The sequence below is a fragment of the Solea solea genome, chromosome 18 (genome assembly GCF_958295425.1).
Source record: "Solea solea chromosome 18, fSolSol10.1, whole genome shotgun sequence".
Taxonomy (NCBI): domain Eukaryota; kingdom Metazoa; phylum Chordata; class Actinopteri; order Pleuronectiformes; family Soleidae; genus Solea; species Solea solea.
The window spans coordinates 775,927-791,764 of record NC_081151.1 but is presented as its reverse complement, the minus strand read 5'-3'; positions in this window follow the sequence as shown (position 1 = coordinate 791,764).

Below are 15,838 nucleotides of genomic sequence, written 5' to 3'. Positions count from 1 at the left end.
CCAACCTTGTCCTGACTTTTGCCTTTTATATTATGTCACATAGTAAAGATTTTGTTGTATCCACTCAGTGGGTTTATGGCATTTTTCCTCATGTGGTCAGTATAATATGGGCAGCACTGAAGTGTGTTTCCGTGTCCTTGGATTGTTGCAGGCTGTTTGTATGTGTCCTGTATGAAAGGGTTTCAGGGCTAATAAAAGAGGAGCTGATTTATCTTTCCCATACAAGTTACACACATTTATCATAGGCTGTACATAAATAATGGACTTAGTCTCCAGGTCTGGAAAGTGATGCCTGAAACCTGATTCTCCAGGTGGTGTATGTAAGTCTTTGATTAATGTCATCAGTAAACATTTTTCTCAGGACTTCATGGTCTTATTGCTACTTTCAGGACCTATCAGATCCCACATCATGATTTCTAATTCACATTGTAGAGCAGGATGCGCTTGAGGCTGTGGCTCAGTAGGATCAGTCGGTACGATCCAGGCCTTGCTTCTTCCTGAGCTCCACCCTCTCGTTCAAATGTGGTCTATTCCGTGTTGCTTCTCCAATTTAAGAAAGGATCCTTAAAAGGTTGAATTTCAAGGACGTGATGTCATCAGTCAAAGGACTATGAATTTACAAGGACGCATGGTGTGTCTCCTCACCGCAGTCCTTTGTGCGTCCAGTATGATTCTCTGTAAAAGGATCCTTGACTTAGAAACTGAGAAACTAACCCGGGTCATCATGGCGGATTCATAAAGTCCAAACACTATTACTGGCAGTGCTCCAGTGCTAATAAGCTATGTGAGCAAATCATCCTGACCCATAAACCTAAGATCATTAGCATCATAAACATTGAACCTGCATAATTTCAGTGTATTTGCAGTACTTTATGATAAGTTGTGGTTAAAGATGAGAGTTTTTGAAACTTTATAAATGCTGTGAAAATGCTGTAAAGTAAGAATGCTTTATTTTTTTATCAATTTACCAAACAGTAACAGAAGAAAAATCTAAATGAAATCGATATTTGGTGTGATCACTCTTTGCCTTCAAACAGGCATCGATCTTTATCAGTAAACTTGCACAAAGTCTGGGTTTCTGTTGGACAAACCAAATACCAAACAGGTGCTAATGATGATGTAGGTTGCAGCAGGGTCATTAACAGAAACAGAAACAGCTGTGTAGGAGGCTTCAAATTGAGTGAGGAACAGCCAGACTCTGCTACCAAGACACAAGGCAGTTGTGCTACAGCAGAAAGGTCTCGCCCAGACTGGGGTTTCAAGTTCTTTTGAAGAAGCACAAAGAAAAGCTGAGGACCGTAGACGCAGTGGTCGGCCAAGGAAAGAGGAAAGAGAGTGTGGCAGATAAAAGACACATCATGTTTATTTCCCTTCAAAAATCTGACATCGGCTCAGAAGTGACTGAAAGCTGCAGGACCAGGTCCAGAAGTCTGCTCAGACGTGGTCTTCACGGAAGAACTGCAGCAAATAAAACAAGCACAAACACATAAGAAACAGGCTCTGGACGGATGAGTCAAAAGATTGCATCAGAAGGCAGTTTGTTTATCTAAGAGCTGGAGAGCAGCACAATAATGACTTCCTGCAGAAGCACAGACAGTGAAGCACGGCCGAGGTAACTTCAAAGTCCAGGGCTGCATTTCTACAAATGGAGTTGGGGATTGGGTCAGGATTAATGGTGTCCTTAATGCTGAGGAATACAAGCAGATACTTACCCATAATGCAGTACCATCGGGGAGGTGTCTGACCTTAGGTTTCAGGGATGTTTGGAACAAAATACCTGCCTGAGTGCAAGTGTATTTGCTCCTGTTGTGGAAGCAAAGGTGGATTTAGCTCCCTCTTCATTTCCCACACCTTCCTAAAAGTACAGTATTTAGAGTTCACAGTTTTGCCATTCATGAATTCACACAGTGCATCTATAATTGCATCTACATGCATAGATGCTGCCTGCAGAAGCAGATCAAAGTCTGGACCTTCTGGTTGAATGATGACTCCGCCCCATGACTGTTTTTTACATAATATTCCACTATTAATACAAACATAACATCTAGTTAAACTTACACTATATGGACTAAATGTCTGACCATTACACCACAGGGACTGTGCCAAAGCAAAATTCAGCTGTGTCCAAATACTTTTGTCCATGTAGTGTATTTAAAAATGCATTTTATAGGATTTTCTCTCAAAGTGTTTAATGTGTTGGTCATCCTCTGTTCAGTCTGGAAAACATCTAATATCTCACAGCAAACATCTGATCACAGAGACGACGTATAGAGCAACAATAACATGAGAAGACAGCAAACGTAATCAGTTCCAACTTAAACAATCAGTTTAATAAAAGAAAAAGAACAGGTGCAGCCTCGGAGCTGCGAGTGTTCCTCACATAATGTTCCTTCACACTTAACGTCTCCACTTCCTTTCCCACATAGTGCAAGTCTTCTCGTTTGGACTTAATTGCTCGATCTCTTCTCTCAGCAGCAGAGTCCTGGAGTTGCTCATAAAGTTTGGTTTGTGATTTCTTATATTTACTGTGTGCTGTGCACATCCTCATAGTCTAGCTTTTCACTCCACATGATGGATCAGTATATATATATATATATATATATATATATGCTGCTATAGGCTACATGCATCACAGAAAACAGCTCTCAGCAGCTGCTTTCCTCAGCTGACAAACAGATAAAAGGAAATGCTAATTGGACTTCCTGCTCAAACAGAGAGTTTCCTCTCTGTCAGACAGCACTTGATGTTAGTTGTAAAAACGATACTGTCGTATGTGTGAAAGCTCACTTGGAATATTCCGGCTGCTAATGTCATGTTAAGAAGAACGGATCAAAGTCCCTAAAAAAAAGCCTTTTATTATATTTGTTACAGTTTCCCCTTGTGTTGAGGTTGTGCTGTAATCAGTGGTGAGGAAATGTAATGAATCTATTTCTGTCTAGTTTGGACACACAGTGGGACTTGTGCATCATGATAGTGGTTATCAGAGGGACGTCTGTTTTAAAACTGAAAACTATTCCCCTGCTCAGTGATACGGCAAAGAAGCACACATAATAAACTTTGTTTTGCATCTCTGATTTCATTCTGAAAGCATTTACAGCCGTATATACACGGCTCTGGCACTAAAAGTGAATTAAACTGCTGAGCTGTGTGTTTGATGGCACTCGAGGAGCAGTTTTCACGCTCAGGCACAAGTAAATGAATAATTTCATCCATCATATAAGGGAGCTTCAAAGAATCCAAAGAATCTGTCTCAACCTTGCAGCTGCATCAAAGAGAGCGAGTCAGAGTGGAGGAGGCGCTGCTGCAGCATCACTGTTGAACCTCACTCAGGTTCTCTTTCATTTTATGTTAAGCTAAAGCTAAAGCTTCACCATGCCTGAGGTCCAGCTTTACAGATATTCACACAATGAGATGTTTGACTTGCTGGACAGTCATTCGTCCCGGCCTGTCTTCTGTTTTTATTTCTTTATTTTGCAGTCAGGGTTAGAGAAAGTTCATCAAGATGAACTTGTATTTTCTACCTCTAAAACATTCATCAGGCTGGAACTAAGTAATTATGCTGTGAGTCCAATATAGATAAAGGGATAAATGATGCTGCCTTTATCTCCCTGATAGATTTACCATCCATCACTACAACTGAGGCTGCTGGGATCTGTGTTTAGAGGGGTTTTAGAGTCCTGGGGAAGGAATTAACATAATGCATTTAGAAAAAAACATTGGTGAGATGTGAGTTGAATGTCTGTTACAATCAGACCTTTGCCAATGGATTTCACACAATGCTAATTAATCCAATCAGCTCCTCTTCACTCTCTGATTCTCTCAGTAAAGCACTTTTTTGTTCCTGAGTCTGTGGCGACCAACAGGACAGACATAGCAGGCTAATTCTTGGGGCTCCAAAGAAAAGGGGGCCCCACGGGTACATTTACAATGATAACCAAGCCACCTCATATGCAGCTCACCACTGTTACAGCCACCATGGGGCCCCATTATAAGTAGTTTCACTGCATAACACTTCTGCGGCCCCAAAGTTCCACTTCACCCAAGTAGGAGAAGTGGAAGAAGCACACAGCGCAAGTAAAGCGAGACAGCTTCAAAAAACATTATTCCAGGCACCTTAATTTAGACCAAGAGTTTCATTAACTTTAAGTAAAGTCTACGTTTTCCTATGTTTCTTCCCTAACCTGATCTGAGACACAGAGAGTTATAACTGAGCCCAACAGGAATTCTGTTCTATTTCAAAAAACCTGACCTGAACATGACAGGACTTCATTCTTGGCACTTCCCTCAAAAAAAAACTGAGAATTTCTTTAGTTCATAATAAAGTGAAAGAGGAAAACTCTCTGTTAAGTGAGTAATAATAATGTAACTTATACCCCACAGAGTTGTTGTGAGTCCAGGGACAGTACACTAAGGAGACTCATTTAAATATCATATCAAATCATATTTTAAACCAGCACCAAGACAACTTACTGAAATCCTGCTATTCCGTGCACTCTTTGGTGTCTGTTGTGTGTCACCAGACACTATCACTGCTACATTTCACTTTCTGGATCCTGCAGACATTGTTTCTGGTTTGATGTAGGATTCACCAGAACCCCAAATCGATAAAAAGTATTGGAATTTGGTGCAGTGGCTCTTTCTGGTGCCCTGGGACTGGCTGATGATGTACAGACGATAATGAAAGGTCAGTCACTAATGGAGCTGGTCTGCAGCTGAGGCAGGTTCATGCCACGCTGGACCGCAGAAGGCCCGCAGAGAGGAGCTGTAAAAGTGTAGTGTTATTGCCTGCGTTTGATGGTGCTGGTGTTGCACTGTTGTAATAGAAGCTGCTGCTCGAGAGCCACAGAGTTGATCTAATTCTCCTCAGACCATCCATCAACACAGGTGCCATCATAAACTTCTCCTCACATAAAAACGACAAAACCAAACATGCAAAGACATTAAATATACAGCGTGTGCACAGAACTGAGAAACAAAAGAAAACATGAGAAAAGCAAGAGAAAACACAAGACATAAAAACATACGTTCCTGATGGAGAGAAAAAAAGAAACCCATTCAGACCAGAAGTAATCATCTACCTAATGGTGCAAAACATGGACAAGTGAAGCAGATGGTTCTGCGGGTTTATAATTGTGTTTACAGCCTATAAAAGTGCAGCTTGGCATCTTTTACTGTGTTGGAAGTTTCTCGGTCTGAAGCGTGCAGTGATTGATCTCTGCAGCTGTGAATTTCAGAAGCAAGCATCATTTTTGAGAACAAGATGAAAACATTCCCTTTGCTTTGATGCGACTTTTCAAAGGCAAAAATAACACATTCATGTTAAAGTTAAAAATACATTTAGAGACAATGCACAATGAAATTTGCTATTTCAGCTGTTAGTCCAAGTGTGGAGTTGTAGCTGACGTTACACTGGTGAATAAGCACAGGTGCAAATCAATGAAAGATGTCGGTGAATCCACTTTTTTAACCACAGAAGCATTTGGTCCTCACGGAAACAGCATTTTGCAAGACCTTAAAAGAGAGTGGAAAAATCTGAAGATGCAGGTCCTGTGAATACATGAGGATTAACAGTGAAACTGAATCATAAAGTAAAAACGTGAATGAACAACACAGTGATTGTTGTGCACACGGTGGGCTGCACTGCACATCCACAGCTCGTTCCATTCACAGCTGTTTCTCTCTGTGTCTACGGTCACAACGACTCTCTGTACTCCACTCGCTGTAAATACAGTCAGATGAAGCTCACGCCTTTCTTCCATTTCCTACTCAGGTTTATAACAGGAAGTCATGTGATTTGTTGCTAGTTTCATGGCAGATGGTGATGGTTGAGTTTGGAGTTGTCGATGTGCAGCCAAGAGAGTTTCAGCCAGAAAAACAACCTTACAACCGAGAGCTGTAATTACCTTTTAGCATTACCGTTTTTTTTAAGCTGAAATCCAATTGTTTCAAACCGGTACTGAGCGAAACCACACTCGCCACCATTTAACCCTGCACTGGTCAAAGTGGAGCGGCTCATCGAGCCTCTGTGGAACATTAAAACACAGCTCGTGGCAAGTGTCAGCGCTGGGGTACAGTGAGAAAGATGAGCACAATAACAGCAGAGAAGCATCACACCGGTCGTCGACCCGTGGGCTGTGGATGGACTGTTGTTCACAAGCTCAGGGGGAAAAAAAGCAGCAGAAGAAAGTGTGAATGTGACGTCGCTTTAGAGAGCTGTGTTAGCCTGGACTCTGCTTTTATGAAGGCCTGCACAACGTGGCATTACTGCTGGCTGCCCCGAGCCATGTGCTGTGATTTGTGCTGAAGCCACAGAGAATTACAGTAACATTATGGGATGTCCTCTGGGCTTCACTGGCACGCTGCATGAACACCGGCCCTGCAGCACTTTTGTGTGATTGGTCAGGAAGACACTGACATGTCCCTAACACGTCAGTGTCTCTCATCAGTGCCCGTTAATTCACCTTTTCCTCTTGTGTTTCCTCGATCGATGATTATGAATGATTAATTTGTGAGTTATGACTCAGTGCCCTGTTTCCTCCTGTGGACACTAAATCACAGAGGAAGGAAGGCAAAGCTAGGTGCTGATTAATTCAAACATTAATTCTCCTTACAACAAGCCTCCCAGTCAGCTTTAAATAGGCCCATTGTTCAACTGAAATTTGCTCTCACAAGACACTGTCATGTTGTCACGGCTCTGTTCTCATCAGCGAGTAAATCTGGTGCGTTCTGGAGGACTGGCCAAAGGCAGCTCCATTTACACCGGGATCACAAATCTATTTAAACATGATGATGCGTGCTGCCTGCCTGCTGCTGACATCTGCTTCTGATTAAGTAAAAAACATTTGAAAATGCAACACATCCCCACGCATGTGACGGACGATCCCTCCTTTCCTTAAGCCGCGTGTCAGCCAGCTGTCAAAGGATGAAGCAGAAGTCAGCACCTTTACCAAATGAAGAGGTCACGGCCCGGCTCAGAGGGTCAGGAGAGCTAATTACACAGAATGAATGAAGGGGGACCTGAGGGGCTGAACGCAATTACCAACACAGTGAAGCCATAAGTGGAGGAGATAAACCCGTGAGATATTGGCTGATGAAAGTTGAAACATTTTTATAACTTCAAGCCCTGAAAATCAAATATATGCAGCGCACTCTTACTATATGTGGAGTAAAGCTTAGAGACGGAGCAGCAGTCACACGGAGCTTCTGGCTCATGACCACACAGCACAGCACAGATAATCATTAATGCATCAGGTGATGAGTGGCTCTGCCGTCTGCCAGGGAATTTGTGGACAATATGACAACTCAACAATGACGCTGAATTCATTTTGTCCAACTGCCAAATGAAATGATGCGTTCAAGTGAATCAGGGTAACAAGAATCACTCGCTCCTAAATACATACATGCATCTCCGCCGCAGCAGGTGCTTGAGAGCGACTTGCACCGAGCACCCAGATGAAAGAACGCCACTTCCAGCACGTCTGCAGAGACGCCGCCTGAATAATTGCAGCTTGTTCAGCTCTTTCCTCCAAAAAAAGGCAGCGATGAGTGGAATAAGTAGCAGTGCTCCATGTTTCATGTTGTCTGTTTGATTGTTTGATCTGGAATAAAAGATGCACGGGGAAACCCACGCGGCTGCCTCGGCTTGGCCCGCTTCCAAAGACTGTCACTGTTTGGAAACAACTGGGAGTCCCTTAATGTCTTGGCAGTGTATAAGAAGGAAGTCTGGAGGGATTTAACTCTGCACAAATGAGACTGGGGTTGACACAGAGCAGACTGAAGGCACCATGGTAATAAGAGCAACAGGGCACAAATGAGTCCCGGAGGAAAAACGTCAACATGCACAGTAAAAGTGTTCATACAACTACATCAGGTTCTCCTGTCTCCGTGTGTGTGAGATCATTCACACACACACAATAAAGCAAACAAATATCTTGTCACAGGACACAGGAGAATCCAGACTCTGGACAATTCTATCAATAAGGTTTTCTGTTCTTGTTGCTTCTGATACCTTAGATAGACTAAAGCTGTTGCTGTTGCTGTCGTTGATGTTAATGTTGTTATTCTGCCCCGGTTTTGTCTCCGTGAACAGAAACACTTTAACACGATTGGTATTCTGCGAACTTCATCTGAAAACAGGCTCTGTCAGACGTTACTACCAAACCTGAGTGATGGAGCGTTGGTATTTATACACCAGCATCGCAGGGAACAGACGGGGGCAGAAAGTCTCATCTCATCAAACTGCTGCAGGACCAGCACAATTCACTTCTGAAACTTTTCATGGACGCTTGTGTGTGTGTGTGTGTGTGTTTGTGTTGCTGTTGGCTCCATTTCAGCCTGTGTGCAACGCAGTGTTGCTGAGATCTAACCTCCACTTTACTGGGTGATCGGAGCGACTGCCAATCTACAAGCTGTTAAAGTGGAACTATGCAGAATTTTGGAGTCCATTTAACAACATCAATGGTTAAATGAGAGTGGAGATGTCTCTACTTCCCCTACCATCTGATCTCTGGTCAGATTTCAGTCTTGATCTGGCCCTTCAGATATTACAACTGAGCAGTGATTGGGGGCGTGAGCAGAACCCCGCAATAACCACTGAGAGCGAGTTGACCGGGAAAAGGATGTTGCATACTTTTGTCGACTGCATCCACAGATGGTTAGGTCGAGATGAGTTTCTGTGAGATCCCTGGAATCTCCTCCCTGAAATCGTTTGATGAAAAACCAAGTGTGTGGTCCTGCTTCTTGATTGGTCGTCTCAGGATTAAAACACTGAAAATCGGTTACAAATGTTGTTGTGTCTGTGGTCTCACATTTTCAAGTCAGATTTGGAAATCCTCTAGTGTGGGGCAGGCTTAAGCAGAAAATCCGTCGTGCAAGATCAGGGCTGCCAACCTCAGCAGGAGAATCTGTGAATGTGTGAGTGTCCTGCTGTTGAGGAGTTTGTCAGATCTGATCTAGCAAATGACTGAAAGGAGAATCTTTTGTATAGTTTATGTCTAAAAAATGACTTGAGTGTTTTGTAGCTTTGTGCTGATCCAGCAACTGAAACTTTCACACCTCAGTTTTATGCATTGGCACTGAACATTGATTGGAATGAAAACTGCGACGCGTCACATCATCCAGAAATGGCTTTTATTCACACAAATACCAGGCTGATGAAAACAAACCCATCAAAAACACCACTTGTTGTTTGGATGGCAATAGGATTAGCATTAGAAAGAAAAACTATAGATAAATAAATACAAAAGCGGTGCACAGATTTGCAGTGGATTCTACGCCTGACTGCACAAGCCTGAGCTCTGAGTAAAGCAGCCCCAGCAATTGCCACTGGCACTTAGGCACTGGGAATTGGAAAACAAGTTCAAAGAGATTGAGGAGGCTTTGGTGTTGGACCAAGAAAAACCTGCGAGACAAAGACACAACCTCACAAAACAGCAGATCTCTGCGAGAAGAGAACAGATGCAGACGGAAGAGGACACACAGGGAGAGAGAGGGAGAGAGAGAGAGACAGTAGATAGATAGATAGATAGATAGATAGATAGATAGATAGATAGATAGATAGATAGATAGATAGATGCTGTACAATCATAAATCAAATACTCCAGCAAGGAAAAAAAGAACACATTCCGCGCACAGTTGCCATAAACCAGTTAAAATCAAGCCTGAATAAAAGCCTGTGTAGTTTTCAGTTACTTCTTAAAGAATCAACAGAGTCCAAACAGAACAGGAGGAGGCTTACTACACAGAAACATGGTTCCACCCACATGGACCTGATACATAATCCAACAAAGACAAAAACAGAGGGAAAGTGATAGAGAGTGTTTACGTCGTGTTTCTAACTCATTTGTACAAACTGGACGTTTAAGCCTCGTCTGCTAGAGAATCTCACACCTTCTAAAAAGTTAACCACTGCCTTATCTGACACGTACAAGGTCAAACAACTCACCACCATATCACCCTATAATGTGAGTAATGCATAATTGGACAAGCTGCAACTGCTCTGGCAGGTATTCGGCAAGCGAGGAGTTGGTGTGCATGCATGTCTCCCCTCAGTGTTAGCAGCAGTGGACAGAGAAATCAAACAATGTGATTCTCACAGTGGAACCGGTTCCATCCAGATGTGAGACGACATCATCCTCCACCTGCTGGGAGATGAAGAGAACAATGACAGTCAATGACACAAGACGGGGCTTTCATTGACATCTGAAAGGGTTTGAGTCCTGAGCTCTGACAGCAGCATGTTTTTTTGTATTTGATGTGTAATTACAGCCTCACTGTTTCCACTGCACGAGTGAGTTCAGGATTAATGGCAGCTTTGAAATTAGCCCGTCCATGTCCTTGTCATCATGCATCAGCCCACTCACTCAGAGAACATGAGCAAATGTTAGCTGCAGATGCTCAGCTTTGCATACCAATGCATGTTAGCGTGAGAGGTTTTGAGCAGTGCTATCAACAAATGATATCATCGTGGAAAAGAGGCGGAGTCAGGTGTTTGAAGCGCTCACAGCTCATGACATGGCAAATAAAGCATGATGGGCATCTGTGAGGCATGAAATCCCACACACAAACACAGACTGCACACTGACAGGTGCCTTTGAGCCAGAGATCACCCTCAGTAAATGCTCACATTAACAGACAACAGTAACAGACACTGGAGTTTAACATGCAAATGAAAAGTCTCCTCTGTCGGAGGTGTGCATGAGAATCCTGCTGAAATCAGAAGTGATGCATTAAAAATCAAAGCCGGTCTGAGCCACACTGTTGTCACAGCTCATCGCTCTGATCCAGGCTCGCTCAAGGTGAAAGATGTTTTAACTCTTCACATCGTCCATGCAGGAAAAAAAGGCTTTTATTTCTGTGCAGGGGAAAATCCCGGCTTCTTCAGCGCTAACTGACTGAAAACCTCAGATACTTTTGAGGCTCTGGCAGATTTCAGGAAATATAGACCAAAAAAGCAAAGTGACAGTTCAAGTTTCTTGTATGAGGTAAACTTAGACATCATTAGGTCTCACATACTGCTGACCCGAGCTCAGAGGCAGTGAAAATATGACTGTCAGTGGGTAATAATGCTTTTAGATTGAGTTATTTTTGCACACACACACACCAATTAGTGAGACTGAATTTGACCTCTGCATGTAACCCGTCCTTTTTACACAGCAGGAGTGAACCCTTGGTGCTCACACGGCACGGATCTGTGCCGCAGGTGCACCCATGGTAAACAATAATAATACACAACTCCTTATATGGACATCCTGGGTGTGTGTGTTTGTAGGTCACATATTCAGGCTTTAAAAATGAAGGAAGTACTGAACAATAGGTTTTAATGAACTGATTCTAATGATTCAGTTACACTGGAAACAACTGCGTTACAAGTCACTGGTCACTCAGACCTCTGGCTTAGAAAGTTCTAGGACATGCAAAGAAAATATTTTTCGAGGTTTCTACGGCTGAGTTGCAAGTTTTTTTTCATAGTTATGTGTTTGTTTATTTTAAACAGCCACAGGGTCAGTTCTGCTGATTATTGACGAAGCAGACACACAAATAAAAAGAGTGACTGGAGTTTATTGAGCACAAATTAAAGGCAGGCAGAGGTGGCAGGGGGCGGGACCAGCTCACTAAACACAGGACAGGAAGAATACAAAGAGTCAAATGTGTGACAATAAACAAAGGTGGGGCGAATAAACAAAAGGCAATGGTTACAAAAAGTCCAAAAATCTATCAGTTATGTCACATGTTAATGCTCAAGATCATGTGCACATTTGTTCGTGCTCCAACTGATCCAAATCTCTATCAAACACATGGCTGCTCAGACTGTATAGCATGTGACATTAAAACGCTTCTTTATCATCGTGACATCTGACAATCTTCCAGAGACTGTGAATTACTTTATACAGTAGCTTGTGAGTTTGTCTCTTCCAACGTAGTTTTTTTTTTTAAATTCATTCTAATGATTGGCCTGTGGCAGCGAGCCACAGTGCAGCTGGGCAGGAGAAAATCTGCTACTTTGAAGTTCCCTTGTATGAATGGCAACACAGACTGTTGTTGTTGTGCCAAACCTGGAGCTTAATTGCCCTGAAACAACACAAAGGCGTTGGGCTTATTACGGCCCAGTTGCCTGACAATACTTTGCCCTTTAAAAAAAACGCATTGAGGAGTAATTGGAAGTGGCAGAATCAGCCTTTACTGATCCTGGTCATGAATGTGAAAGCTCCTGGATCTGTGTCATCATATTTGTATCATACATCTGCATCATTTCTGCTCTTCTTCTCCATTTACAATAGGTTTTGTGTGTGTGTGTGTGTGTGTGTGTGTGTGCGTGCACGCGTATATGTGTGCATGCGTGCGTATGTGTGATATTTTCAGATGTGACCCATGAAACAGGAGGTTATTTGACAATGACAGTGGAGCATGGGTGGCAGAATGAGGGAGGCTAAGATTCATGGAGGCCCTGGAGGCTGCTCTGAGGGAGGCTTTGCCCCATTTCTTGTGGTCATGTTGGTTTACTGGAGTTAAAATGATCCAAATGGATGTTGTCTGTGGGCATCAGGTACCAAGCCAGGGCGGAAACAGGAGCACCGTCTGTCTGTCTGTCTAATGGCAGATGAAAAAAGACGGCGTGCTGTCTCTGCTCTCAATCACGTCTCACTGAGCAGAAACAGTGACACTAATGCAGTGAAGAACAGATGAAGTGACTCCTCAGAGCTCATGGATCAGCGCTCACTCTCTTTCTACTGAAATCTCAGATTAATTGTATTATCAGTTCATAAAACTCGTCTTTTGTTTTTCCATCAGTGATAGAACCTGGTACCTGGTGCTTTTTTAGTTCCTGCTCTGTCGAGGTTCCAGCTGAGCTGTAACGATGCTAAAATGTGACGTCAACAGACCAGAGAGTGTCGTCACTGGAAGAGTCATGAGCGCGACGTCCGACACAGAACACCGTGAATCAAACACCGTTTTTCCCACTTTTTCCTTTTCTGATGACAAAGGCGCTGATTCCCCGGCTTCCTGCAACAGCACAAGTGTGATTACCATAATAACAATTTTTCTGATGGCACAAACCCTTGCATAATTATGGTAATGCACTTGTGTAATAAATGTGTCATCTGTGATACGCTCAGTGTTAAAGGGTTAATTAGCAGGCTTTTATAAGTTATACATTGTTAGATAACTTGCTATTTATTCACACAAATAAGTGAATGTGGATATCAAGGATATTTAGTGATGTTCTTCATATTAGGGAACTTAATTGACCTATTTCAAAATCACCTTGACATTCCTGAAATGACGTTACATTATCAAACCTTTTGCTGCCTCTGCTTTCTTCCTCGTTCTCTTTTCAGCTCCAGAGGCATGAACACATTTGTGAGACATTGTTGCATGCTCCTCTCTCTCATCATTTACAAGCAGTGACGTGCAGCGCTGTGTGAACATGCCCATGATCTTCATGGTTGTCACTACCTGAGCTCAAAGGGAGTAGGAAGCAGTACAATGTATATTATCTTTAACAATGCCATGCCTTGGCTTGGGTAATGTTATCATCATGCACAAACAATAACAAATTAAATACAATGAATAAGATAATGAAATGCTCTAAATAGTAGAGATATGGGAAATTGAACAATACATTTCCTAAATTAGATTTATATATACAAGATTGTATATATGTTTAGATGAGAAGAAAAGTATGTAGAAAAAAGTCAGGGTTTGTGTGATGAAGATTTAGATCGGGCTAATTGGGTTAAATTGACTTGCCAGCCCCTGTCTTAGAGCTCGGCTGACCATAATGAGATGTAATTGATTTGAATTTACAATAAAATGTTTAATTCAAAATAAATAAAATGTTGAAATTCCACTCTTGTAATAAAGTCAGACATGTTGACAGACGAGTCAGATATGAAGAATATGTCTTGATATTTTTACTCGAGACAAACTAAGCTCCTAAAATTGTCACTTCATACAAATGCTTGTACAGTGTAACAAATAAAATGATTTGTGGGCTGAAATAAGCTTTTCATAGTCATCAGCCTGCGGGTCAGAGCATTCATCTGAGTGAACAGTGAAAGAGCTGTTTTCATGCAGTGACTCAGGAGAATGTGTCATAACGTGGAGCTGAGACTCATGAAGGTTAAATAAGTGACCAGTCATTTTTCACGCTCACAGAAGGACACGGTGGTGACAAGAAGAAAAAGGCAGCGCAGACACATTTGCCTCTCACTCATTAGAGAATGTGTGTGGCTAAAATGACAACTGAGAACAATAGTGTGACTGCACAAAAAAGGCTGTTTACCACATGGAAGGAAAGAAACACTGCCTTCCTGCTGTCAAACAGAGGAGAGAAAGTGTAACTATGCAACTATAAAGCTATATGTGAATATTTTAATGAAATAAACTGCTTTAATACTTTAAAACACGTCTATTAATTGTGGAAACAAGATTTGCTCTCCTGTTCTAAGTATACGCTCATATCAACAGACTCTACCTTGTTGTGGAAATTGTCTGTTGCTTGTTGTTGGTGAATAAAGACACGTTTTTATCTCCTTGCCAGCTTCATATACTGTAGTATGTGGTATTGTATCAGCTCATCTTCAAGGCACAGCACCAAAAAGGCTCATTGCTCAAATGATTTCATTAAAACCTAAATGACAACAAAAACCATGGTTTTACATTTACAGAGAACCTGCCTATAGTGTATCTTTATCTGTACTTTAGCACTACTGTATTTAGTATTCTTATCATGGTGTATTCAGAGTCTAACATAATCATAAAGACCCAGTTTATGACTTTAATAATGCTGTGTGGATCCTCTCAGAGCACTAGGACGCAATAGACGTCTAAAACGTGATTTTTGTGGGCAATGTACACGATTATTCAGGCAGGAGAACCTGCAAGCGGCAAAGTAATATCATTACTGTGTCTTACACTGGCAGTAAACTGGTTACTGGCTGAGCCTTTTCTTACTGTGGGTAGTTAGAGAGTCGGATTGCATCTTTGTGGCAGTCTGCGGCCACAAGATATCTATGGAATGCAAGTTTTTTTTCCTATCACCATATTACATTGTTATACCAACACACACAGTGGGTGTCTGGGAAGAAATATGCAGACATTAGCCCCAAAATGTATTCTCATCTTGTGCTTGAGCCCAAATAATGGAGGTAATTCTTCTCCAAATGTCACAAGGGAGAATCTGCAGGAGACACAAAAAGGCCCATGTGTTTGCTCAATGACTTTCTCGAGACTGAACCAGGAACCTTGTGGTGCCTTTGAAGATGAAAAGAATTAAAACACGGGGGGGGGGGGGGGGGGGATGATCTCAAGGCACTTTCATGTAAATCGAGGTCATGGGTCCATTCATGTCCTTTAAATTTGACATTAAAATGGTTTCAAGTAACGACCTCTTTCTGCGTTGCATGGTCTTCATCAGGTCGGAAAGAGAAAAACATAAATGAGATACTTTTTAGTTTTTATACCTAGTACCACCTGAGAAAATGTTGAGCTCTCAAAGTTAAACCATAATGACCAACGTTAAAACACAGAGGTGTAAACAGGTCGAGCAGATTTATTCCTAATAAGATTATTTGCTCTCTCTTCATCCTCACATACCTCACACACCGGTGTAGTGACATTAGATTAAGATGGAGTGAGAGATAACGTGACTCTAATTATTATTATTATTATTATTATTATTATTATTATTGAATTATCTGACATGGTAATATGGTCATGGTAATGAAAAACAAACAACAGCAAATATAACGTATGGGTTATTTAAATATAAGAACATTTAATCTAGTGATGGTTTGAGACATGAGTAAACTGCTTAAAAAAAGGAAATAGCTGCATG